This window comes from Protopterus annectens, chromosome 3.part1, assembly GCF_019279795.1.
Source record: "Protopterus annectens isolate FY-2018-M chromosome 3.part1, PAN1.0, whole genome shotgun sequence".
NCBI classification, from domain to species: Eukaryota; Metazoa; Chordata; order Ceratodontiformes; family Protopteridae; genus Protopterus; species Protopterus annectens.
This window is the reverse complement of record NC_056732.1, coordinates 1915424247-1915450621: the sequence shown is the minus strand read 5'-3', so window position 1 is coordinate 1915450621 and position 26375 is coordinate 1915424247.

Below are 26375 nucleotides of genomic sequence, written 5' to 3'. Positions count from 1 at the left end.
TTCACAGATGTTTTTCTAATATATGCAACACTCTGTTGAAATACCCTGGAATATAAAAAGAAAATCCTAACACAATCTTAACAAAAGCAGAATGAAAAAGCATTGTCTTTATTACTCTTGTTAGACTGAATACCACTCATAATTCATAAGGGCCACTCCCATCTCTGAACAAAGCTAAAAATAATGCAGAGATAGAAGCCCAAAATCAGGGACAGATTTTAAATATTGCTCTTATAAACATGTAAAGTTGATAGAATAACAAGTTTTTCATTAGTATGCTTTTTCTGAAGGTTATAAAGTCTGAAACTCAAGTATCTATCACAGTTTAGTAACCCCAAATTTTATGAGAAGCAGACCAAAAATATAAGGCAAAAATTTGGATATTCTGCTGTCTGCTTTCCCATGCATCCGACAGTTGAAGCATTTGAAGCGAAATGCAAAACTGACATCAAAAGAAACCTAATAAGGTAAGAAAAAAGTTGTATAATATTAGCAAATCAGAGATGCAAGCTGTTTTGAATTTATGCAAAGACAAGTATAGGAGAATTATGAAGGTGGGTAAGGTTGAGGTCATACTTGCGACAAACACAAAAAACATACAACAGAAAAATAGAAACTATGCTGGGTAATGTAAAACTTTACTGTAAAGCTGATCTAGCAACTGCTGAATATGCATGCAGCTCCATTCATGGTGCTTTAGACATTGTCCATGAAAGGGAACATATGGGGAAATTAGTTACATAAATTTCTGTCTGTTTTCCACCTGAAAGTGCCCTGATTTTTGGGATAACCAAGCCACACAAATGTCTGGAGGATTCCCCCCATAGAGCCATTGTAGCAAGTGGCAGCCCTGTTACAGAACTGATCTCCATACACTTGGAGGTTCTCATTAAAGCATTGTGCAGCCAGTGCTGAGTCTTTCATCCTGGCACTGTGCAGCCAGTGCTGAGTCTTTCATCCTGGCACTGTGCAGCCAGTGCTGAGTCTTTCATCCTGGCACTGTGCAGCCAGTGCTGAGTCTTTCATCCTGGCACTGTGCAGCCAGTGCTGAGTCTTTCATCCTGGCACTGTGCAGCCAGTGCTGAGTCTTTCATCCTGGCACTGTGCAGCCAGTGCTGAGTCTTTCATCCTGGCACTGTGCAGCCAGTGCTGAGTCTTTCATCCTGGCACTGTGCAGCCAGTGCTGAGTCTTTCATCCTGGACACCCTTGATTTTCTACACAAACTTAAGGGCATCAAAACAGACCAGGATGCCTGGCTGGTTACCACTGATGTAGAGGCACTTCATACCATTGCTAGAATCTCCTTGTGTTCTGACTGAAGAGTGCTTCTCAAACGATCTGGAAATATAGCACTGTTAAGTATATTTTTGGCACTTTTTAAGTTTTCAGAGTTCTGCACTATCTTAATTTTTGCTTGACTGAATTATTTATATATTTGCTGGCATTGTTTTCTGTTTTCTGATCTGTTCACTGCCCCCTCCCCCCATTCCTGTGGTGTTGTTAAAGTTGGTAAAACTGGTCTAACAGCTTTTGTGTTATCTGATTGTTTCAAAGCTTGCTGATATAAAAATAGTCCCTGTTTGTAAATTCCTGCATACCATTGCTAGAATCTCTTTGTGTTGTGACTGATGAGTGGTTCTCAAACAATCTGGAAATATGGTGCTGATAAGTATATTTTTTTGGCACTTTTTAACTTTTCAGAGTTCTGCACTGTCTTAATTTTTGCTTGACTAAATTATTTATATATTTGCTGGTGCTGTTTTCTGTTTTCTGATCTGTTCTGAAACTGCCCCCCCCCCCATTCCTGTGGTGTTGTTAAAGTTGGTAAAACTGATCTAACAGCTTTTGTGTTATCTGATTGTTTCAAGGCTTGCTGATATAAAATACTCCCTGTTTGCAAATTCCTGCATACCATTGCTAGAATTTCCTTGTGTTCTGACTGAAGAGTACTTCTCAAACAATCTGGAAATTTAGCGCTGATAAGTATATTTTTTGGCACTTTTTAACTTTGCTTTAATACTGCTACACACAGGTGTGCTAGCTTGCACTGCACTTGAATTGTTTTAGTGCTGTTTTAGCTGCTTTTGTCAAAAAAAAAATCTAAGCTTGTTTCCTGCCTTTCCTGTAACTAGTCTAGTTCAGATATAGATTTGCTATATCCAGAACTGTTCTGGGCTTCTGAGCCCCCTAAGCCTTTCTGTTTTGAAGGGAAGCCTTCTAGCTTATCAGTGGGAGTGGTAAGCACTAGGTAGCCTATCTACCACAAGAGGAGTCATTTCTGTCCCAGAAATGGTAGTTTATTCGCCGACTGAGCAGTTTTTTTCCATCTCTTTCTACTTTTTGAATAAAAGACAAAACTGGCAGAAGGGGTTCCAAGTATGTCTACACACAAGTTGATAAGTAAAAACAAGACTTTAATGTTGAATAAATCCAATAAATCCAATAAAACGATGTGAGCACTTTCGTTAAAACAGTGTTAACTTCATCAGACACAGTTGTGTATGCACAGTTGAAGTTTAAATACTTTTTAAAACACCTTCTAAACCATTCTGATTGAACACAGAGAACCAGCTGGTATATGAGTAAAACAAATAAAAATAATTAACCCATTGCTAACTACTATTGCAGTATTTTACTTTAAAAATATATACTAACAATGGTTATAAAAATAACTGTTTGTCATAAAGCTATTAAAACGTTGGTGTTAGATGTCATAATCAGACTTTTACTCAAAGTTTGTGTATTAAACACTTTCAAAAAATAATAACATTTAAACTTCTCCTAAATAAAATGCTGGTGTAGGATGAGTGTATTCACTGTACTTTCTTCCTTTCCAAAGCTTTTAGTTTTAAAACTGGGGTGATTGATGTCCTGTCATTGATACCAGGCCATTTATCTGGGTGCAAAAAAAGCTGCCATCTCAGTTCTTTTAACTCCAATTGGAGCCCCCAAGGTAACTTATCACTGATAGCAACATGGTCAATAGCCATAAAGCTGACGTTGTGGTTGTTGTTGTCATGAATGTGCCTAGCCAGTGCATTATTCATGTTGCTTTTCCTAATGGTGTAATCATATTCATAAATCCTTGCCTTAAATTGTCTCTCCGTTTTACCTATGTAAAACGCAGGGCACTGGTCACGTCGCTACATAAACAACTGCTTTGGAAGAGCAAGTTTACCTCCCTTTAACTTTACAGACCATGTTGTTAGCAGAAAACTTAGTACCAGTTTTGACTTTATAACACCATTTGCATGCTTCACACTTGTACATACCACACCAACTTGTAATTGCATGGGTGTGTCCCTTTTTAAGAAGGTCTTTTAGGTTTGGATCTCTTCTATATGTTATCAGTTGTTTGTCCCCCAGATAAGTTATAATGTCTCTATTTTCCATCATAATGTCCCAGTTTTTAACAAAAATTGACTTCAAGTTATAAGAATCAGAGTTAAAGGTCACTGTTAAAGATCTAAGAAAGGGGCTTGTGTTGTCATCTGATCTACTCATCTCTGAGACAGATGGAATGTTAACAGGGGCATGGGCACTGATTATCGGCTTGAAATGGCCTGTCTTCCTTTTCTGCATAACCTCATCAATAAGTTTGTTAAATAGTTCAACCGGGTAAGCCCTTCTTTCAAACATGGATTTCAAATTACTACACTCGGTTGTAAAGTCCTCTTCCCCAGAGGTCATACGGGCAGCTTTGACAAGTTGTCCTTTTACAACTGACATCTTCTGATGATTAGGGTGGGAACTGGTGTAATGCAAAAAGGAATTGGAATACGTTTCCCTTCTATAAATCTTTGTGGCATATATTCCTGTGAGTGTGTCTTTGAACAAATGTACATCCAAGTAATTCATGTGTGTGGATTCAGTTACCCAAGTGAACCATAAAAATGAGGTAGTAGCATTGAGATACTGCAAAAACTCATCAAGTTCTGAATGGGGTCCTCTCCAAATTAAGCTAATGTCATCCTAAAATCTAAAATATAGCTTGACACTGGAGTAGAATTGAGATTTAAACACAAAAGTCCTCTCCCAGTGTGCCATGACTATGTTTGCAAATGCCCCTCTACATGCTGAACCCATGGCCACTCCGGTTGTTTGCAAATAATATCTGTCATTAAAAGAGAAGTAATTGTTTTTTAACACTAACTGAAGTAGTTCCAATATTAAATTAATCTTCTCCTGATTTACTTTATGTTCTAATAGTAAATCACCAACCCAGTCAAAGCCAATACTGAGTGGAATGATGGTGTACAAATCTTTAACATCTATTGTGACCAATAAGTCACTTTCATTGTACTCAACTCTGTTGACCTGCTCTAAAAAGGTCCAGGAATCGTTACATATCTGATGTTCTTTTTGCAATACTTTCTTGAGTTCGTGGTCTAAATATTGAGCACAGGCCATAGTGATGGAACCCCTACCATCCACTAGGGGTCTCATGGGAGGATCTGGGAGTCTCTTGTGTGTCTTGGGGATTCCAAAAAACACTGGCACCCTTGGGCTGATGATGTTCAAATAATTGTATAAGGAAAGGTCTATCCTCCTCTCAAGAAATATATCAGATAATTGGCCTTGAATTTTCTTGTATGCTGTTCATTTAAAGATGCCTCCATATAATTTGCAGGTCTCAAAACAGATAATTTTTTTCTTATGTACATATAAGTATCCATAATAACTACCCCTCCCCCCTTATCAGGTTTCATTACTCTTACATCATGTTCTTGTACAGCTGATAACCTGTTATATACATTCTGATTCATATTAGCAAAATTATGTGCTTGCCTATATTTATTCTTGTTTAAATAATCTAAGTTGTATAGGTCAAGTTCACATAATTTCTCATATATTGCTAATGTAGGGTGTAAAGGGGGGTTGCAGGTAGAATTGATCCTAAATATATTGCTAGTGTTGGTGTTGGTTTGTGAAATAGTGTCCTGCATTAGGTTCATTTTTAATTTCCTTAAATACATTTTTAAGTCTATTAATGTATCTATAACATTAAACTTTTTATAGTGAACAAAAGTCATTCCTTTAGAAAGTAAGTTGGCCATAGCCTCATCAATAGTTAACTCAGAATAATTATACACTGCAAAATCCTTCTGATTGTTGTAAACAACTGTATAAATGTTATTAGACTGCTCTGAACCATCAATTAATTCTAAAAGTCCATCAAGCAAGAATTCATTGCTAGCATCGTTAGCTAAGGGAAGATTTAATCCTCCAATTGTTGTTTTTTGGTCTGGCTCCTTGAAATGCCAAAGGATAAAACCCAGCCTGAGGTTGTTGTTTGTTGTTGTTTATTTATTTATTTTATTTATTTATTTAATTTAACATTTGTTAACTAGGAAAGTCTGACTTAGAACAACGCCAGTTTTTAGTGGAGGCCCGGCGAGAAAGGCTCCAGATGTTGTTGTAATAGCCTTTGTTTTTAATCCACTCACTCCTCCTCAATTCCAGGTATTCACTCTCGTAGTTTAACACTACTTCATCAGAACTTTCAAACCTCAAATCTTCATTGTTCATTGAATCAAGGGGAGGGGAGTTGGGTTTCTACCTACCTCTGATGGGCCCTTAGTTTTCCTGTTAGACCCAGGAGGTTTTGGATAAGCAGTGTTATTTGCATACTCACTAAAATCCCTGTCCAAGTTAGACAATTTTCTAACTTTTAACTTACTAGTATGTTGATCAATACTTGTAAAAATTCTATAATGCTCACATTTTATGCTGTCATATTCTTCATCTTCACGAATGCTTTTAATCAAGTGATGCAAGATCATCAAACAACAGGGCTAATTCATTGTTGTTATATTTTATCAATAGATCTAATAACTCTAAACAACTTCTGTCAAACAGTTTGATTAAATCACTATATAGGGTTGAGTTATGTTGTAGCCCTGTAGGGAAACGCCATACCCTTAATCCTTTGGGAACCACTTTCAATCTTGTGCATTTCCTTAAGTATGCATTCCCTAATTGCAGTTTTTTACAGCGTGAAAGCTTTAAATCAAAGTCAGTGAGCTTACCTTCTAAAGAAGGAATTTTCTGGTCTGTAGTGATGTTTTTATGAAATGATATCCCTGCCTGCAACCAGTCCCGGAGCTGGGGAATAGTTTTAAAATATCCTTGGTCCTGACCATTTGGTCCCGTTACTGCCTGAAAGCTCCTGCTTTCGTTTTGTGCCATGTGAAGCTGGGAAGTGCTTCCATTTAATCCTCACCCTTGCACATTTATGTCAGTCACTATTTGGAAGCTTTTGCCTTCAATTTGCACTGTATGGAGCTGCAAAATGCTTCTGTTGGAAGCTTGATCCTGACCATTCGGTCCTAGGGTTGTTTGAGAGCTCCCGCCTTAAATTTGCATCACTTCTGGTGCTCGCGGATGAGTTTCAATTCATTGTGCAGACTCTGCTTCCAAATTTGAGCCTGAAGCTAGACATAGTGGAGTGATATTAAAATTAGTCTGTTCACTGGTTTCTCTGTGTGACTCAGCATGTCCTGTGGTATGAGCTCCATTAATGAGCCCTACATGCTGATAAAGGTGATCCATACGTTGATTGAGCTGCAATATAAGAGTAGTTAAGTAACTAATGTCTTTTTTTGGCTCTTCCTGTATTTGTTCCATCTGTGGTGACCCAAGGACCTCAGTGCTGCCAGAAGCCATAGAAAAACTGAGAACAATGTCAAAGGCAAAAAACAAACTGAATAAAAGACAAAACTGGCAGAAGGGTTCCCAAGGATGTCCACACACTAGTCAATAAGTAAAAACAAGACTTTGATGTTGAATAAATCCAATAAATCCAATAAAATGATGTGAGCACTTTCGTTAAAACAGTGTTAACTTTATCAGACACAGTTGTGTATGCACAGTTGAAGTTTAAATACTTTTTAAAACACCTTCTAAACTATTCTGATTGGACACAGAGAACCAGTTGGTATATGAGTAAAATAAATAAAAATAATTAATCCTTTGCTAACTACTACTGCAATATTTTACTTTAAAAATATATACTAACAATGGTTATAAAAATGTATCCAGAACTGTTTGTAAGCATCTGAGCCCCCCAAGCCTTTCTGTGTTGGAGGGAAGCCTTTTAGCTTATCAGTGGGAGTGGTAAGCACTAGGTAGCCTATCTAGCATAAGAGGAGTGGTTTCTGGGCCAGAAATTGTAGTTTATTGGCTGTTTGGGAAGTTTTTCCATCTCTTTCAATTTTTCTGGTTTAAAAGCCTGTGTTTGTACTTGTCTCCTGCCTTTCCTGCAACTAGTCTAGTCCAGATACAGATTTGCTGTATCCACGACTGTATGTAAGCTTCTGAGTGGTGTCAAAGTCTGCTCTTCAATTTTTCCCTTAGATCTGCTAGTTCTCTCCTCTCCTGCACTTTTACTAGCTTATTAGTCTAGCACTTTATCAGACTTCTTGTAGCAATTATTGTAGCACACAAAAGTGCTACCAGCACTAAACATTCTACAAGGAAACAGCTCCAGTACTTATTATTAATGCCCCCTCCCCAAGCATGTCTAAAGGTCGGTTCCCTGTGTTTTCTACTATTAACTTGGTGAACATGGGGATCCTGAGACAGTGTAGCAACTGCCTCCTGTACATTGACAACCCTCTCCTCTTACATCCTAACACTCAGACTTGGGAGAGATGCACTTATATATCCAAACTGGAAGCCACGCACTCTCCATCCAAGACCAAAATAGCTGGTCAAGAAGAAAAGGTCAATACTTGCACCACACCACATGGAACACATAGCCCTCCAGAACACATACCAGCTCGGTCTTCACATAAAATCACAAACCACACATCCACCTTCATGGAGGCTCTCAATAAAAATCTACCCAAACTGCAGAGACCTCCAAGGCAGAAACGCACTCGACCACCACAACACAACACTAATCATGAGACAAATAACTCTCCTAAACAGTGTGCCACTCAACCAAAGCTGCTAAGGCAAAACAGCATGCCCAACACACTAGTCATAGGTGACTCGATAGTGAGACACACTGATGTCCCACTCACTAGGTTGAATAAGGAGAAAGTAACAGTCAGCTGCCTGTCAGGAGCCAGAATCCTCCACATAACGCATGTACTCAGGTCCCTCAACAACAGATACAAATATGACTCTGTCATTGTACATGTCAGTGTGAATGACCTGAGATGTACCTCCCTGGACTACATGAAAAGAGGCATGGAGGAGCTCTCAGATTATGTAGCCCAGGTGGGTATGACCCTAGCCCTGAGCAACATTCTACCATCACCCGGAAGGATACCACAGTAGAAGCAGAAAATTATTGATTTCAACAATTGGCTAAGTTTCTGGGGTCATTCTAAGGGGATCCAGTATCTGTCTGCCTGGGATGACATGATTGACAGACCTCAAAGCTTTGCCAGAGATGGCTTGCATCTGTCACCCCTGGGCTTCTAGATACTGGCCAAGGCTCTTGCCACCCCTATAATGGCTTTTTTAGGTGGTGTTCCAAAGACCAAATTACCACTGTAACAGCTACAAACAAATGCAATCTAAGGGTCATGCTGCTCAATGCTAGAAGTCTAAATCTCAATATACACTCACTCAAAGCACTTCTTAAAATGGAGAACATCGATATTTGTTCTGTAACAGAGACCTGGTACTAGGCAGCAGAAAGCACCCCTGCACAAACAGGCTATAACTCATTCTACACCTTTCAGCCCCAGAACTTGGATGGTGGTGTTTCCATATTCATAAAGGATGCACATACCTCCAGACTGGTAGCCCAACACAATGCATCTGAGATACTTCAGATGCAGCTAACATTGGGCAAGACAGCGATTCAGGTTGTAGCCTGCTATAGGTCCCCAACCATGCGCCTAGACTCACACTCCACATTCCTAAACATCCCGGAGAATATTAGGGTAAAACTTAACACTCTCATACTGGGAGACTAATTGGATTAATTCCAATGCCCTGGACCAGCTCGTTCTTACCCCCACTAGAGGTAGCAACATCCTTGACCTGGTCATTGCTAACATAGGCAAATTGTGCTCTACACCAATAGGCAACTCCTCCCTGGTTAGATCTGACCACAAACTAATCACCTTGGAAATCCACATCCCACCCCCACCCCCCCATGCAAATGTAACCGCCATGAAAAACTTCTCCAAAGCTAACTTTGGACTCCTAAAAACAGAGGTGGCTAACTTCACGGCATGCATGCGCATGGAGAATAGTTGCATAACTGCCAAATCATACACCAATTCACTGTATGAACACGTACACAAATGCATGGATCTTGCCATACCCAATAGAACCAAGATGCTCCCCTCCAAAAAAAGGAAGCCAGTCTGGTGGTCCCCTGCCATAAACAAACTACAACAGAAGGAGGAAACTGATGCGGAATAAGGTGAAGTCCCAAGACTGGAAAAACTCCCTTATCAGGCTCAACAAAAAGTTGAGATCCCTCATCAAATCCTCTAAAGCTAGCTTTGAAAACAGAATTGTAGCATATAGTAAAGACAACCACAAGGCCTTCTATATTTATGTAAGGAATCTCCACACCATGTCCAGATTTGCTCTGAGCTACTGCACAATGGTGCCTCCTATAGCGAGCCAACAGATATTGCCAATATACTGACTGACAGATTCAGCACTAACTTTACTCCCTCTCCGCCCCAAAGGACCAGTCACAATACCAGTAGATTGCCAGGGACCCAGTATTACTGCTGCACAGGTTTAAACAGCACTGTCCAAGGGCAAGAATGCAGCTTCTATGGGATCTGACAATATCCCTGGCTGTGTTCTACATGAACTAGAGTGAAATGGCACCTCACTTGTGTGCCTTGTTCAATCACAGCCTCACCTCAGGCTTTGTCCCAACCAAATGGTGTACTGCTACAGTCATCCCTCTCCACAAAGGAGTGACTACAGACCCTGGGAACTACCGTCCTATTAGTCTGATGAGTCTGATATGCAAAGCTATGGAATGCATCATTATGCACCTAATAACCAAAGATATAGAGAATCTCCAAACTCTGGATCCCACACAGTTTAGTTTTGTGAAGGGTAGATCATGACTGCTCAACTTGGTCAACTTCTTTGAGTCAGTTACCAGAGTTTTGGATGAAGGCAAGGTGGTTCATACAGCCTACCTTGATCTGGCCAAGGCCTTTGATACCATTCCCCACTCAAGAATCATAGAAAAATTCACTAAGTTAGGCATCAACCTCTATATCACTAGGTGGGTTGCAAACTGGCTCACAGATAGAACCCACAGTGTGTAAGTAGCTGACTCCAAGTCAGACTGCCAACAACATATGAATGGAGCCCCACAGGGTTCGGTCTTGGGTCCTCTCCTGTTTGGTATCTACTTCTCTGAAGTCCAGACCAACATGAAGGGACTCTGGCTAACAATGTTCACAGACGATTGCAAGTTGGGAGCTATTACTAACTCCCCAAGTGATGTTGACATCCTACAGAAAGGCCTCACTGATAACAACAACTGGTGTCAGAACCATGGCCTTACGCTCAAGGCCAAAAAATGTGTCATCATCCCCTTTGGGAAAAACCTGGTTCCCATGAATTACCACATCGATGGAAGTCCACTGAACACAGAAGGCGTTATAAGAGATCTGGGAACACAGGTTGACAGCAACCTCTCTTTTGACCACCACATTACTACTGTGGTCAGAAAGTCCTTCTATGCTTCTGCTTAACTTTTTTTTATTTTCAACAATTTTTACACATAGACTCAGGTCATTACTAAGGGTTTTGCATCCAGGAAGAAAGAGGTCATTGTCTCCCTCTACTCTTCCCTCATTAGGACAGTCATTGAGTACAATACCCCATTTGGCATGTACCTCACTAAACACCTGCAGCAACTGGAGAGGCCGCAGAAATACCTCACTAAGAGGATCCTAGGCCTTAAACACTTGTCCTATATGGACAAACTCAAAAAACTCCAACTATTCTCTGTCTCATATCACCTACTTATAGGTGATCTCTGCTTGACTTACAAAGCCATATCTGAGCCAGCTGTTAAAAATGCTACATCTAAAGAAATTCCAATCCCTCCACACCACATGCTCCAGAGACCTCAGCCTCATTACCACAATCAACAGAACATGCTGGAGGGACAGGTTCATAACCCAGAGACTGCCCATGCTATGGAATAGACTTCCCATACACGTCAAGGAGAGCACCTCACTGGCCCTCTTCAAGAGAAATCTTGATGAGTTGATGGGAAATAGTAAATTCACCCCATTGATTACTCCAGTGGCTCTACTCGACAGAGGCACTGGGAACTAAGGTTAGGTGGCACGATGCCAGGGTAATCCTATGGGCTAGGCCTGTAAAGGCTCCAGGGCCATTATCCTAGTACACACCTATGAACTTAAGAGAAGAACGAAGGTGACAGCAAACCACCAATATTACTGGGTTTAATAAGGAATTAAAAAAGCACTGTTGAAAAGATAGTGAAAGCGCTACACATTTATATTGTTTGAGCCATAGTTTTTGTTGGTACTTACGTATTATCGCAACCAGATTTTCACGATAATAAAGGATGCTTCCCGATGTGGAAATGTAACCGTTCATGGTGTGACAATGTCAGACAATAGGTTTTCTTTTACACTGATGGCTGTTTTAGGCAGGGTTATCACTAAAAAAAATTAGTAAGCTAATGTTGCTGTTTAGGTATGTACTTTACCACCAGCATGTCATGTAGGTCGCAGTAAAGTGCATACATGCCTCAGCTGTCAGGGCTGCTGTCTTACTCACCGCAATTGCTCACCAGTTTCCCCCACATAGAAAGGCACAGACACAGGAGTTATGCTTCTGCTTAACTTTTTTTTATTTTTAACAATTTTTACACATAGACTCAGGTCCAGACATGGCAGTAATGACAGGAAGAAGGGCATCATCAGCCATTCACATGTTTTCCGTACTGTTCTTAGTGTGGTTTAATCAGGAACCCATAATCAGCTATTAACATCAGCCACCCTGAAATTTTACCAGCACTACTGTTCCTCAACTTTCGCATTGCAATGGTTGTTTTCCATTCTGTGCACACATTTTTAGCTATTACTTTACCCAAAACATCATTCCTGTGTCTGTGTTTTCCTTCTGTGAGTTCTTCATTCCTCATGGTTCAAATATTCCATTCATCAGTTAAGACAGCATCCCTGACAATTCAAGAGTGTGTTTCTAATGCACACAAAATATGAAGAGGATTGCTTCATCTTTTTCTGTGCCTGAAGGTAGTCCAGAGTATTTTTGCCAGCAATAATGAGTTTGCACAACAATTTTCAGTGTTTCCTGTGCTCGTCTGTATTCAATGAAGTGAAATTCGCAACAGCGAAAATCTGGTTGCGATAATATGTAAGTACCAAAAACACCACTAATACTGGAAAAAACTGAAAAATAAATAAAATAAAACAAGACCAGTGCAAAAATAACAATCGTGACTTTAACAGCAAATAATCTATATCCACATCAAGCAGTTGCTGATGTGGATGTGGATTATTTGCTATTAAAGTCACGATCACTATTTTGGCTCTGGTCCGGTTTTTATTGTATTTATAATACATAAGTACCTTTTTGTTCATTGTGTACTCTAGCAAAAAAAAAATCTGACCTGTAAACAGACAGATTTTGTCTAGGAAGTCTTTCAGAATGGTTCTGAAGGATGCCAGAGAGAGTACTAACCTCACAGACAATGCCCAGCAGATTTGTTAGGTCTGTGGATAAGCAGGAGTTTTTGGTCATTGGATCATAATGACAGACTAGGAACATAATTGTGTAGAATGTCATTTAGTGCTGAACAAGCAGATGGTTTCTGGATAATTTTATAGGTGGTAAGAAGTTGTATATATAAGTTAGTTGATGGAGTAATTCTAAACAATTTAGGCTTTTTAGTGCTATACAGTGGTGGGTTCTGAAAAGGTATTTGATTTAGCAACTTGGTTATAGCATTGTTCAAGTTTTAATTTTTATGACGCCTGAAGGTTAGTAAAGAGGAGAATGCCACAAGGAAGTTTGGGGAGGAAATAAGTAGTGGCAAGTGTAGTTTTAGTGGTATCAGTGAGAAGATTTTCTGTTCTACAAAGCAGCATCTCTAGTTTTTCTTATGCAATTTTGTACATGCAGGTAGAACTTTAGATTAGTATCTACTATCATCCATAATAATTTGATATGAGAGGTGACTTCAGTGGTTATATTATCATTAGCTGGACTTTAAATTCTGTTTTTTCATGAGAGAAGACTAATGGGAGAAGGATTTGGGGGGAAAAAATCAGTATTTTTTTGTGGGGGGTTAAGCAGTACTTTTGAGTTACAAAGCCATGTTTCTGTGGCTGTTAAACTTTCCAGAGTTTTTTTGGAGGTGTTGTTAGATTTGCAAATGAGTGCAGTGCCATCTGCATACTGTATTAGGGAGGCCTGTTGTGAGGATGTGGAGTGGGTGTTGGTGAGAATATTAAAGAGGAAGGGACCAAGGACAGTGCCTTGTGTTACATCTGTGGTGACTGGAAGGTAAGGAGAGAGGGCAGAGTGCCATTTTACTGACTGATACTTATTGAAGAGGCAGCTTTTAAACCATAAAAGGATGGGCTGAGAGAGACCTAATTTAAAGTAGAAGTTTGTTGTAATGAACTGTGTTGAAGGCTTCAGACAAGTCTAGAAATAAGGAGGTGACTAGTTTGCCATTATCTCTAGCTTTATTGACAGTATCTATGTAGGTTAGAAGTGCAGTGTTAGTACTGTGGGAAGGATGGAAGACATGTTGTGTGGAGGATAGGAGTTCTTCCTAAATGAGATACTTCAGCATTTGCTTTTGAATACATTTTTCAAAATTTTTTTTTTGGGGGGGGGGGGTAGAATTGCTCTAGGTCTGAAGTTATTAATGTATGTTTTATTTCCTCCTTTGTGCAGAGGGATAATGTGTGACTTTTTCCAAAGAGATGGAATGTGGGATTGCTGAGATTACTTATTTATTAGGACTGATACAGGGTCAGCAATGTTTCCAGCTGCAATTTTAAGGTATTAGCTTGGAAGGTCATTAGCTTAATGGAGTATGGTTTCAGTCTGTTTAAGAGTAGTTTTATATAGGATGCGGGCAGAGGTCTGAAGGTCGAAATGGATGTTGTGATATATGGCAGTTGGGCAGGGCTAGGATTAGATGTTGGGAAATTCTTTGTAAGAAATGCTATACTATCTATTAAATAAGAGTTGAATTGTATTGCATTGCTGAGTGATGAGTTATTGGGAGAGGGGTTAAGGTTGAATTTATGGTCAGGATGCAAAATGTCTTTAATAACCATCCAGAATTTTTTAGGGTTGTGTCTACTATTATTCTAAAAGTTACTATAGAGCATTTTTGTCTTCCTTAATTTACTTTTTAGCATGATTGCGCAGCATTCTGAAGTTTTCAAGAGACTGTGCTGTATTATATACTTTTGCCATTCTTCCCATGTTTTTTCTTTGTCCTGCATTGCTATTGTACTCTTTTGGCTAGCCAAATTGCATTATTTATTTTTAATGTCTTCCTTCTAGGAGTTGCAAAGTTATTTAGGATACTCAGGAAAGTTGTATGGAATTATTTTATATCATCATCTAAGGGGAGGGTTTTTAGGAAGTTCCAGTAAACAGATGATAGATTAGTAGTGAATATTTCTGAGTTAAACTGGGAAAGGTTGCATGTCATTTTATAAACACGCTGTTTAAGTTGATGTGTGAGATGGCTGGTTGAATAGACTGGAAGATGATCACTAAGACAGTCACACATTGTACCTGAGGTGGTGTATTTGCTAGGGTCTGATACTAGGATCCAGTGTAATAGAGAATATGATGTCTTGCTGTAATGTGTGGGGCTATTAATTAGTTGAGCAAAACAAAATAAGATTATGTTAGATGTAGGGGAGTTAGTGTTTATGTCCAACCAAATGACATTCTCATCACCTAGTAGTATTATTTCTTGTGGAATTGTTATGGATATCCAATGTAGGATATCTTCCAGTATAGCTGTATTGTCATCAGGAGAGATGTAAGGAACAGTAATACATATTTGTTTATAATTGTTTAATTTCAGGAAAGTAGTAAGCTCTGCTGAATTGAATTTTGGTATTGGTATTGGTTTGTTGCAAGGGGAACTATGGTAGTTGTTAGGAAATATTAAAACAATATCACCACCTTTCCTCATTATACGGTCATTACAGATGACAGTATAGCTAGGAGATGTAATTTTTCAGTCTATGCTGAGTTTAAGCCAGGTTTCAATTACAGTGAGAATATCAGGTGTATGTTGGGTCATCCAGGCATGTAATTCAACAATTTTATTTTTTATGCTTCTAACATTTATGGCAGTAAAGGTTTAGATTACTGGGGTTGGGGCTGACCATTGTAGGGTTAGAGTAGTGTGTGGAAGAGAATTGTCTTGATGGTCATTGTGATAAGTAGATAAGTGGGGCCAGTATTAGCGTGAATGTCTCCATCTAAGATTTTAGTATATTGGGGAATTAATGACACTTGTTTTTAACAGCATTTATCCACTTAAATTTTATTTGGCTTGAGCTGAAATGGAGTTAATCAGTCTATATTTGGAATAAAGATAAGGGGAATCATTAAAAAGGTCTGGTGCGATGTGTGGAGAGTGTAGGGAAGAAGTATGAATAAGTGGTTGAGACAGAGTTGGAGATATGTTGAGAGTTATGACAGAATCTTGGCAGGATGAGAGATGGCTCAATAGCAGGAAAAGAATAGAAGATAAGCTGAGGAATAGCATGATTAAGTAAAGGGGCATGTAATGTTATAGTTGTCAGATAATGGGGAAGTAGGGTCTAACAGAAAAAGAAATTTCAGGGTAGAAGGATATTTAATAGTGGTATAGCCTGAAATGTGACAGAGGGTATGTGAGGGAAAGAAGTATTTTCTATGAAGGAAGAAAGGTAGATTGTCTCTGGAATGTAGAGCATATGCTAGAGTATGAGAATGTATGTAAAATAGGAAGAAGTAAGGGCTTATTTGGGAAAAGGAGAAAATACAATGTAGAACAGATAGATGCTGTTAGGAAGGGGTGTGACTATGAACAAATATAGTGCAAAGCAGTATGGGAGGGAGAAGGAAAGTTGGCAGTGGTGCTAAAGATTAAATGGAAGTTGGGAATTAGGTAAGAAAAGCAGGATTGTTTGCATGATAGTACTAAGGTTGTTTGGGAGGGTTAGGAATAGGAGTTACAAGTGAAATGTGTATGTGTGTGTAAGAAGTATAATAGTAGAGGGGGTGGGTGAGGATTTGGGGTAGGGTAGGGTAAGGGAGCATTGTGGGCTTCTACTCTCAGATCAAATTATACCAGACAGTAATCAGTTAACAGCAATGCAAAGCAATTAACAGAGAGGTACAAAGTAGGACAGATTTACTTTCATTGCCTGAATGCAGAAACCTGTTAGCCAGGAAGAGTAAGTAACTGGCATATTCAGTGCAATCTGGTAGTCAAGAGAAAGGACAGTGGCCAACTTAGTAAGTGGTTCTTAGAGAAAATGACAATTCTGTTAGGTGGGATGGTAAAACTAATTTCCAGTACAGGCAGGCATGTATTAGACTAGATGAAGTTAATACACAGCAAGGTTCTTCAATTTAAAATTGCTTACATTGTACAAAGACACAATTTTCAGTTAAAATATTTAGGATTTGGTCTTTATGGCACAGCTTCTATGGTATTGGGGTCAGATGTAGTGACCACAGGCACCAAAAGGAAAGAAAAGATAAAAACACTACTAAACTGTCATGTTATATTGAGGCAATAAAGTTAATACTTAAAAAGAGATGTAGAAAGGACGACAGTGAGTCAAAGCAAGAGTATATGGGGAAAGTATAAGAAGAGAGACATGGTAAAAAAAAGTTTGTGAATGTAAGCAGAAAATAGGTTAGCATGAGGTATACTAACAGAAAACCACAGTGATACAGTGTATATATGTAGTTGTACAGAACAAGTTATCATAACATAGCACTGCACTTACAAGCAAAATAAAAAAAAACATCTCTTGTAAACATTCATGGCATAAACAAGAGTGTTAATATCTATATCTATACATACACACACACGCACACACACACACACACACACACACACACACACACATATATGTATATATATATATATATATATATATATATATATATATATATAGTTCCCATTCACATTGCTGAAAGTACATTTCCCCGAAACACATTTTTCCCTAGACCATAACGCTGAATTTACAGTTCTGCAAAATGGCACTTTGCAATCGCACTGTGGTATGTATGAGCAAATGTACAGTTGTCGCTGTAGTGCGATCTCTGAGTTAGTATATATAATTAGCAGTGGGTATGGGTATGGGGAGTACAGGGGGGCTTGCCCCCTGCATAAATTAGAAAAAGTTAGTTAGTGTGGTTTAACTCTTTTCCATTTCAGCAAAATGCTGTTTCAGGGAAGTGTAAATCTGGAGTTATGGTATCGGCAAAATGTGGTTCGGAGATGTGTACTTTCGGCAATGTTTATGTGATACATATATACATATATATATATATATATATATATATATATATATATATATATATATATATATATATATATAGGTTTACTATCATTTCAGTGACCGCACATCGAGCAAATTATTATTTCAACAAACAGTAGAAATGAAAATAAAAACAGCGACCGACAAAAAAGTCGAACGTGGAAGTGGAAAATGTTCTAATTTGACACAATTTGAACATTCACCACACTTCAGCAACTGCTTCTACTCCACAATACAAAGTAAAGAACTTCAGGTGTGAGTAATGTACCTCAAGTTGAAGAACGTGTTGTTAGACCTAAAGTTTTTGGTACTAAAATGGTTACTCCTGCATTGCATTCTAATTGTTCAGAGGCTTCAGACAATCAACTTCCTTTTCCTTTACCTGTTCGTATGAACAGGGGAGGGGGAAGGGGCAGGTCCACGAGCAGAAACAGACACAAGAGAAAGTTGTCAGGGAAGTTGCATTTGAATCAGAATTTAAAGAAAATGTGAGGCAAGACACTACCTCATTGATTTTTAATATTTCTAGTTATATTCTAACATGAGAAGAGAGCAATGTTTTACATAAAGGTCTGAATTTTATACCTTCTCGACCCAGTTGTTTGGCAGATACTATTTTAGATTTGAAATTATTCTGTAGAGATGTCATGCTTAAATTTGTTTATGGTAATTTAACTAGTGATACTGTAGATAGGGTAAGACCTGATTCATTTTTGAGGAGGCCGAGCAGTTTTGTACCTCCTAACCATCCATTAGTTGAGGTTTATTGCAGGTTAACTGAAGGTGTAATATTTCATTCTATAATGATAGAACAGGTGGTTTAAGAACATCTTTGAAACATAATTTGACATTTAAGGAAAGGAAAGCACTGTCTGCCTTACAGAATAATGATACTTTAGTGGTCCGACCTGCCGATAAAGGCGGCCGGATAGTTTTTGATGGATACTGTCAAGTATGAGAATGCAATGCATAGGATGTTAGATGATGCAACCTTTTATCAGACAATTTCAGTTTTTGATGTACATAGGGTTATTAACACTGTTAGAGATGATATTATTGATATTAGGAGAGCAAACCTTGTTTCTGAAGATATGTTCAAGTTTTTAAATGTGGATTGGGTTGGGAAGGTGGCCTAATGGTTAAGGTGTTTGCCTTACAAACACAAGATACAGGGTTTGAATCTCACAGGGGATAACTGGCTAGGCTTAAAATGGCTCGCAAGAGCAGTTAGCCTAGTACTAACCTATGAACCTATGAACCTATAATCCCTTAATTCCCATTATTCAGGGGACTTCCCAAGATACATAAACACCCTACTGATCCCCCAATGAGGCCCATAGTGGCAGGAAATGGTTGGGTTACAGAACCACTCTCCCTTTATGTAGAGAAATATCTGAGACCTGTAATTAGTTTGAATTCTACATTTATAAGAGATACAAAGCAATTTCTGATAGATCTCTATCAATATTTGAAGGATGTTCCAGACACAAGTAATATAGCTTTTGTCACTATGGATGTGACATCTTTATTCACTATGATACCAAATGATTATGGTATTCAGTCTGTCAAGAAGTATTTGAGTATACATAGTGATTATTCATGCACACAGATGGATCTTATCTGTTTCTTTTTAGAAACAGTACTCAGTAATAATGTGTTTATTTTTGGGAAGGATATCTATTTACAGAAACACGGTGTAGCTATGGGCACATCTTGTGCCAATAGCTACGCCAATATGTTTCTAGCTCAATGGGAGGATGATGTATTGCTTTTACAATCTCAATTCAATGAAAACATCCTTTTTTATATGCGTTTTGTTGATGATTTGTTTATTCTATGGGGAGGTTCCCAGCAATTGTTTTGTGATTTTTTTGAAGTTGTGAATAGTTTGACTAATTGTTTGAGTTTTACTTATAAATTTTCCTTTGATTTTATTGAATATTTAGATGTGCTTGTTCAGAAGTTGGACTCGGGCATTATTAATACAGGGGTGTTTCGGAAACCCTGTTATAGGAATTCTTTACTTTTTAGGACAAGCATACATCCAGGCTATGTGTTTAAAAACTTGATAAGAGGCCAAGGTATTAGAGCCTCAAGGATGAATCCTTTGGATTCAGGCTTTCAGTGTGAGCTGTCAAGGATCTGCGATAACCTCCTAGAAAGGGGTTATTCTTATACTGAGTTGCAAAGACAATGGGAGATGAAAGCGAAACCTTACTTTAGTCCCAATATTCAGTCTACAGCCTCTGCCTGTAACAGAATTGTTAAGCCTGTTAAAATTCCCTTACATTATTCTAGTGACACCAGTTCTGTTACTAAACTTTTTCAACAGTATTGGCCAATTTTGTTAGTGAATGATGATATAGGGAATATTGTAGGTGAGATCCCTAGATTTAGATTCAAGAACCATAAGAACCTTAAGAGGATGCTATGTAATAGTCAACAGAGTAAGGTGAGCGTGGATTTTGGTCATACTGAACCATGTGGTTCGTATAAATTGTGTAGCTATATTAATACCAGGGAGGATTTCCTTCATCCTGACTTGCATAAGAGTTTTAGGTTTAGAGGTCACCACAACTGTTCGACCCCACATGTGGTCTATCTTGCTGAGTGCAGCCATTGTGGAGCATTCTATGTGGGAAAAACAGATAGGGTCTTACAAGACAGGATGAGGGAACATCTTTATAACATCAGGAAGAACCTCCCTAACAATGCCTTATCTAAACATGTTAATGGTCTTGGTCCACAACACACATTTAGTTTTAGGGTCATTGAATCCATTAAAGTTAATATAAGAGAAGGTGATGTTAGGACATATACAGAGTATAGAGAAACATGCTGGATTATTACTCTACAAGCGGATAGGGGCTTAGGGTTAAATGAGAAAGCGTGCATTAAGCCTGCTTTAAGAAGGAGGAGACTGCATAAATAGTTGAAATGCAAATGTGGTCATATTTGTTTTATGTTTTATATTATATGCATGTGTTTTTATGCATATTTATACATTTATATATTTCTTGTATGTATTTTTTCTTTTTGTATTAATTTTACATATTATTTTTGTTATTCATGTATGCGGGGGGTTTAGGGTATATAGTTGCCTTTTATGCTAGAATTGTTTTGATTGTATTCTTTACCTTTAAGAAAGAATTTTTAATTAGTCTATTTAGTAATTGGTTTTTAGGCGGGCTTGTATTTCTATGAGTATATAAGAGCTGGTTGTTTCCTGTGGTTATAAGGTCTGATGAAGCTAAAATAAAGAAAGTAGCAGGACACTGCCAAGACAAAATTAATAAAATCACCTTTTATTAAATAAAAGTTAGCGCTTTCGGGATAACCCTTCTTCAGACATAATATAAAACTATAGATACAGCCATATTTAAAATGCAAACCATCCAATCATTTACTCACAAAAACCCGCCTATTTTCCAACACAGGTTTAATGGGTAATACATCATTAAGGCCTGGGGGTCTATGTGCTCTTAAGTCAACAATCCACTTGGATTCAGCCAAGGCTGTTCTATGTTTGATGTCACCCCCCCATCATTAGCCTTCATATTCACAATGCATCTAAATTTAAAAGTGTGCGTAGGATATTCTTTTATATGTCTATAAAGTGCGTTACTTAAATCACAGGTTCTGATGTTGCTAAGATGTTGCAAGATCCTGATTTTAAACATATTATTGGTCATACCTACATAGAAACACACACATTCTTCACAATTAGCCATATAAACCAAGTGTTGTGTCCTACAGGTTGCCCTCCCCTTAAAGTTAAAAACTTTAGCTATGTCAGGGTGTTTAAAATCTGTATCACTCTTAATATACGTGCATGCCTTGCAGTTACCACAAGGATGCGTGCCCACTCTCATATTAGGTATGTATTCCTTGTCCAAATGTACCTCTTTGCATAATAAATCTTTTAAGTTCCGGTTCCTTCTATAATTAAACATTGGGCGTTCACCAACTATATCCTTCAACCCAATGTCACTTGTTAGTATATTCCAATTATTCTGCACTATCTGACAAACATCTTTAATATTGCTCCCATAGGTGAAGAAAAGTTTAGGTTTGTCCTTCTTGTTAGTAGCAACACTACCTTGTCTATTTCTATCCAAGCCATCCAACCAAGGCCTGTACCTAGTCCTCCTATATTGTGTATGACTATTCATGGCTTTACTGACCAAAGTTTTTGCATACCCCCTATTAATAAAATGTTGGTCTAACTTAAACAATTCTTCATCACAGCATGCATCCTCAGAACACACCCTGGATATCCTGCCGACTTGGCTTTGGACAATGTTGGGAAAGATGTGCCTCGGATGCATGCTGTCAAAAGAAAGCAAAGTGTTCTGCCAACACTCCTTTCTATATAATTTGATAGGGGGGGTGACATCAAGCATAGAACAGCCTTGGCTGAATCCAAGTGGATTGTTGACTTAAGAGCACATAGACCCCCAGGCCTTAATGATGTATTACCCATTAAACCTGTGTTAGAAAATAGGCGGGTTTTTGTGAGTAAATGATTGGATGGTTTGCATTTTAAATATGGCTGTATCTATAGTTTTATATTATGTCTGAAGAAGGGTTATCCCGAAAGCGCTAACTTTTATTTAATAAAAGGTGATTTTATTAATTTCGTCTTGGCAGTGTCCTGCTACTTTCTTCATTTTGGATTTATCTGTTTGGTACAACAGGACTTTAGCATAACGTTTAATCTTTGCTTGTTCTTTGGATTAATACTGTTGGTTACGTTATGCCTGCTGAGAATACTGGCAATAATCATCATGATACTGACTCTTTTTCCACCACTTCTTCAGGAGAAATTGTGTATGGCAAGCTAGGAGGAGCAGTTGCCACACGAGGGAATCCGCTCCTTGATTTGGGCTTCGTTGTTCAAAAGGAAGGATTACAAAGTAAATTAGTACCAGCAGCGGTTGATAGAGCTTTTGAAGATTTGTTGAAGGAATGGAACTTTAAAGCAGGCAAAATGCAGCGCCTGCAATGGCAGGCTTTCCATCTTGAAGCCTGCTTGGAATATGGCATAATTCCGAGAGGAATGAGAGTTTTGTGCATGCCAGCCCAGGGAGATAGATACCCTGGGCTGCTAGCTGAATGGCAAGCACTCAATATAAATACTAGTATGGAGTATATGAAACTTTTAATAAAATTTTTTGCACCGGAGCTGGACACACTTAAAAAAGAAGTAGCATCGTTGCACGATAGATTGGCTTCGGACTTCACTGATGATAAGAGTAAGGAAAGACTATCTGTTGTAAAGTCACAATTAGTAAAAGAAGCTGACAAGCTTCGAGAGACCAAACTTAGTAAAATCAGAAGAGACTATTCTGATTTTACTGATGGTAACATTTTTGTTTGGCCGAGATTTAGAGAACGTGCAGCTGAGCAGGAGAATCATTATACCAGGATGCCAGCAGCATGTACTGAGTCCGCACGCACTGAAGTGAGACGCAATGTTGAAGCGACAGGGCAAGCTACTACAACTCATGCACGCTCTCTCTGTCCCAGTACGGAGGTTGGGCAATGGACTGTTTCCTGCATACAAGATAACTCTGATGTCTCGTACGCTAAGACCGGTTCATCCAACGGTCTACCTGTCCCTTTGGACACAATCTCCGACAGGACCATTACTCGAGACTCTTTACATACAGAAGAGGTGTCTGTAGTTGTGGTTCATAACAAGGTATCTGGCCCGTGGGCTGAGCCGACACCAGGGGTTGTTTTGGGTTCGGAAATAGATGAGCACAACAGTGAACTAGGGGCACGTCCAAAAATACAACAAGGGGCACTGCATTTTTTGGGGAGTTTACCGGCACCAGTAAGGAAGAAGGGTGCTTGGAAGAGGTCCTCGAGCGAGGACCGGAATGCAGAGAAATGTCGCAGGACTATTCAGTGACTGACAATATGCCTTTTGGTATTGTTTACAATTTATCTAAAGTTTTGCTGAATACTGAAGAGTTAGAAGTTTTAAACAAAGGGTTAACTTTTGTTCCAAGTAAAATGTGCATATACAGTGACATTATTTTTGATTTAATGTTATATTGCAGAAGTGTTGTGCTTAAACTGATATATGATAATCAAGTTAGTAATACCCTGGGTCCAAGAAAACCGAGTAGTTTTGTACCTAACTTAACACCAACACTTAATTTGTTCATGAATGGGTGTGAAAATGATCTGTTTAAGTACTTTGAAGGTAAGAATGTTAGCAAATATTATAACTTGACACTGGAACAAAAAACAGCCCTACATGGATTAATGGATAAAAAAGAAATAACTATTAAGATGGCAGATAAGGGGGGAGCCATCGTTGTGTTGGACACGGAATGGTATGAAAGGAAGTTGAGGGATACACTGACTAGGGACGGAGCATATGAACAAATTAATCCGCTACAGGTCAGAATTATTATAGACAATGTACACAGTAAATTGACAGCACTGTTAGAAAGGGGGCTGATAACCCAAGAAACTTTTGAATTTTTAAAGATAGAAAAAACAGTTACTCCTGTATTTAAAGCTTTGCCAAAGATCCATAAATCTCTCAGTAACCCACCACTCAGACCTATTGTTTCAGGGAGAGGGTGGGTTACAGAGAATATTTCGATTTGGCTGGAGTTTACCTTGAGACCATATCTGAACAAGATTGACAATATTTTGAGGGATACAGGGCACTTCTTGGGGTTGTTAGCACAGATTAAACTGTAAGGGAAGAGATTGTTGATGGCCACTTTGGATGTTAACAGTCTTTTCACTGTTATTGAACATCATTATGGGATTACAGCTGTAGGTGAGGTTATTTGTAATCTGGGAGCGACAGAACACATGCGACATACAGTGGAGAATTTGTTATCTCTGGTCTTGAATAACAATGTTTTTATAGGGCCAGGGTTCCTGTATAGACAAGCACAGGGGGTAGCCATGGGCACCCCCTGTGCTAATACATATGCCAACTTAGTATTGTCTAAATGGGAGACCAAGGAAGTTTTGAATAATCAAAGATGGCAAAAGTACATAGTTCTATATGTGAGATTTGTAGATGACGTTTTTATTCTGTGGGATGGAGATGCACCCACTTTTGAAGATTTTGTGGCTTTCCTTCACACCACTACCACCTTTTTGAGCTTTACTGCGAAAAGTTCTTACCACCGGATGGAGTTTTTGGACGTTTGTGTGGAACAAACGGACTTGGGTTTTATTTCCAAATTATATAGAAAGGAGTGTTGGCAGAACACTTTGCTTTATTTTGACAGCATGCATTCGAGGCACATCTTTCCCAACATTGTCCAAAGCCAAGTCGGCAGGATATCCAGGGTGTGTTCTGAGGATGCATGCTGTGATGAAGAATTGTTTAAGTTAGACCAACATTTTATTAATAGGGGGTATGCAAAAACTTTGGTCAGTAAAACCATGAATAGTCATATACAATATAGGAGGACTAGGTACAGGCCTTGGTTGGATGGTTTGGATAGAAATAGACAAGATAGTGTTGCTACTAACAAGAAGGACAAACCTAAACTTTTCTTCACCTATGGGAGCAATATTAAAGATGTTTGTCAGATAGTGCAGAATAATTGGAATATACTAACAAGTGACATTGGGTTGAAGGATATAGTTGGTGAACGCCCAATGTTTAATTATAGAAGGAACCGGAACTTAAAAGATTTATTATGCAAAGAGGTACATTTGGACAAGGAATACATACCTAATATGAGAGTGGGCACGATCCTTGTGGTAACTGCAAGGCATGCACGTATATTAAGAGTGATACAGATTTTAAACACCCTGACATAGCTAAAGTTTTTAACTTTAAGGGGAGGGCAACCTGTAGGACACAACACTTGGTTTATATGGCTAATTGTGAAGAATGTGTGTGTTTCTATGTAGGTATGACCAATAATATGTTTAAAATCAGGATCTTGCAACATCTTAGCAACATCAGAACCTGTGATTTAAGTAACGCACTTTATAGACATATAAAAGAATATCCTACGCACACTTTTAAATTTAGATGCATTGTGAATATGAAGGCCAATGATAGGGGGGGTGACATCAAACATAGAACAGCCTTGGCAGAATCCAAGTGGATTGTTGACTTAAGAGCACATAGACCCCCAGGCCTTAATGATGTATTACCCATTAAACCTGTGTTAGAAAATAGGCGGGTTTTTGTGAGTAAATGATTGGATGGTTTGCATTTTAAATATGGCTGTATCTATAGTTTTATATTATGTCTGAAGAAGGGTTATCCCGAAAGCGCTAACTTTTATTTAATAAAAGGTGATTTTATTAATTTTGTCTTGGCAGTGTCCTGCTACTTTCTTTATTTTGGATTTATCTGTTTGGTACAACAGGACTTTAGCATAACGTTTAATCTTTGCTTGTTCTTTGGTCTGATGAAGCTACTTAGCGAAAGCGCTCACCTATGTTAATAAAAGTTGTACATCTTTACATTTATTTCATACTTTGGATTTTATTTGCATCTTTTGAATCTTGTGGATTATCTCCTGTGACTTTGGTGCCGTGACAGTTCCTTGGTTTGAACTTTTTTATATGTTGACAAAGTAAAGAACGTTTTTGCGGGGGGCAAGCCCCCCCCCCGGCACCCAATCATGTAGAGGACTGTGCCCCCCACACCTCCTGTTACTTATATATACAAACTCTGAGATCGCACTACAGTGAGGGAAAGGGTACATTTCCCGATCCCACTATAGTGCAATCTGCATTAAAATGTAGAAAGTCACAACAGTGAATGCTGTAGTGCATTCACTGTTGTGCATCTCTACATTTATATGTTCATTCTTTCAATACTTTTGAATGGGGAATTT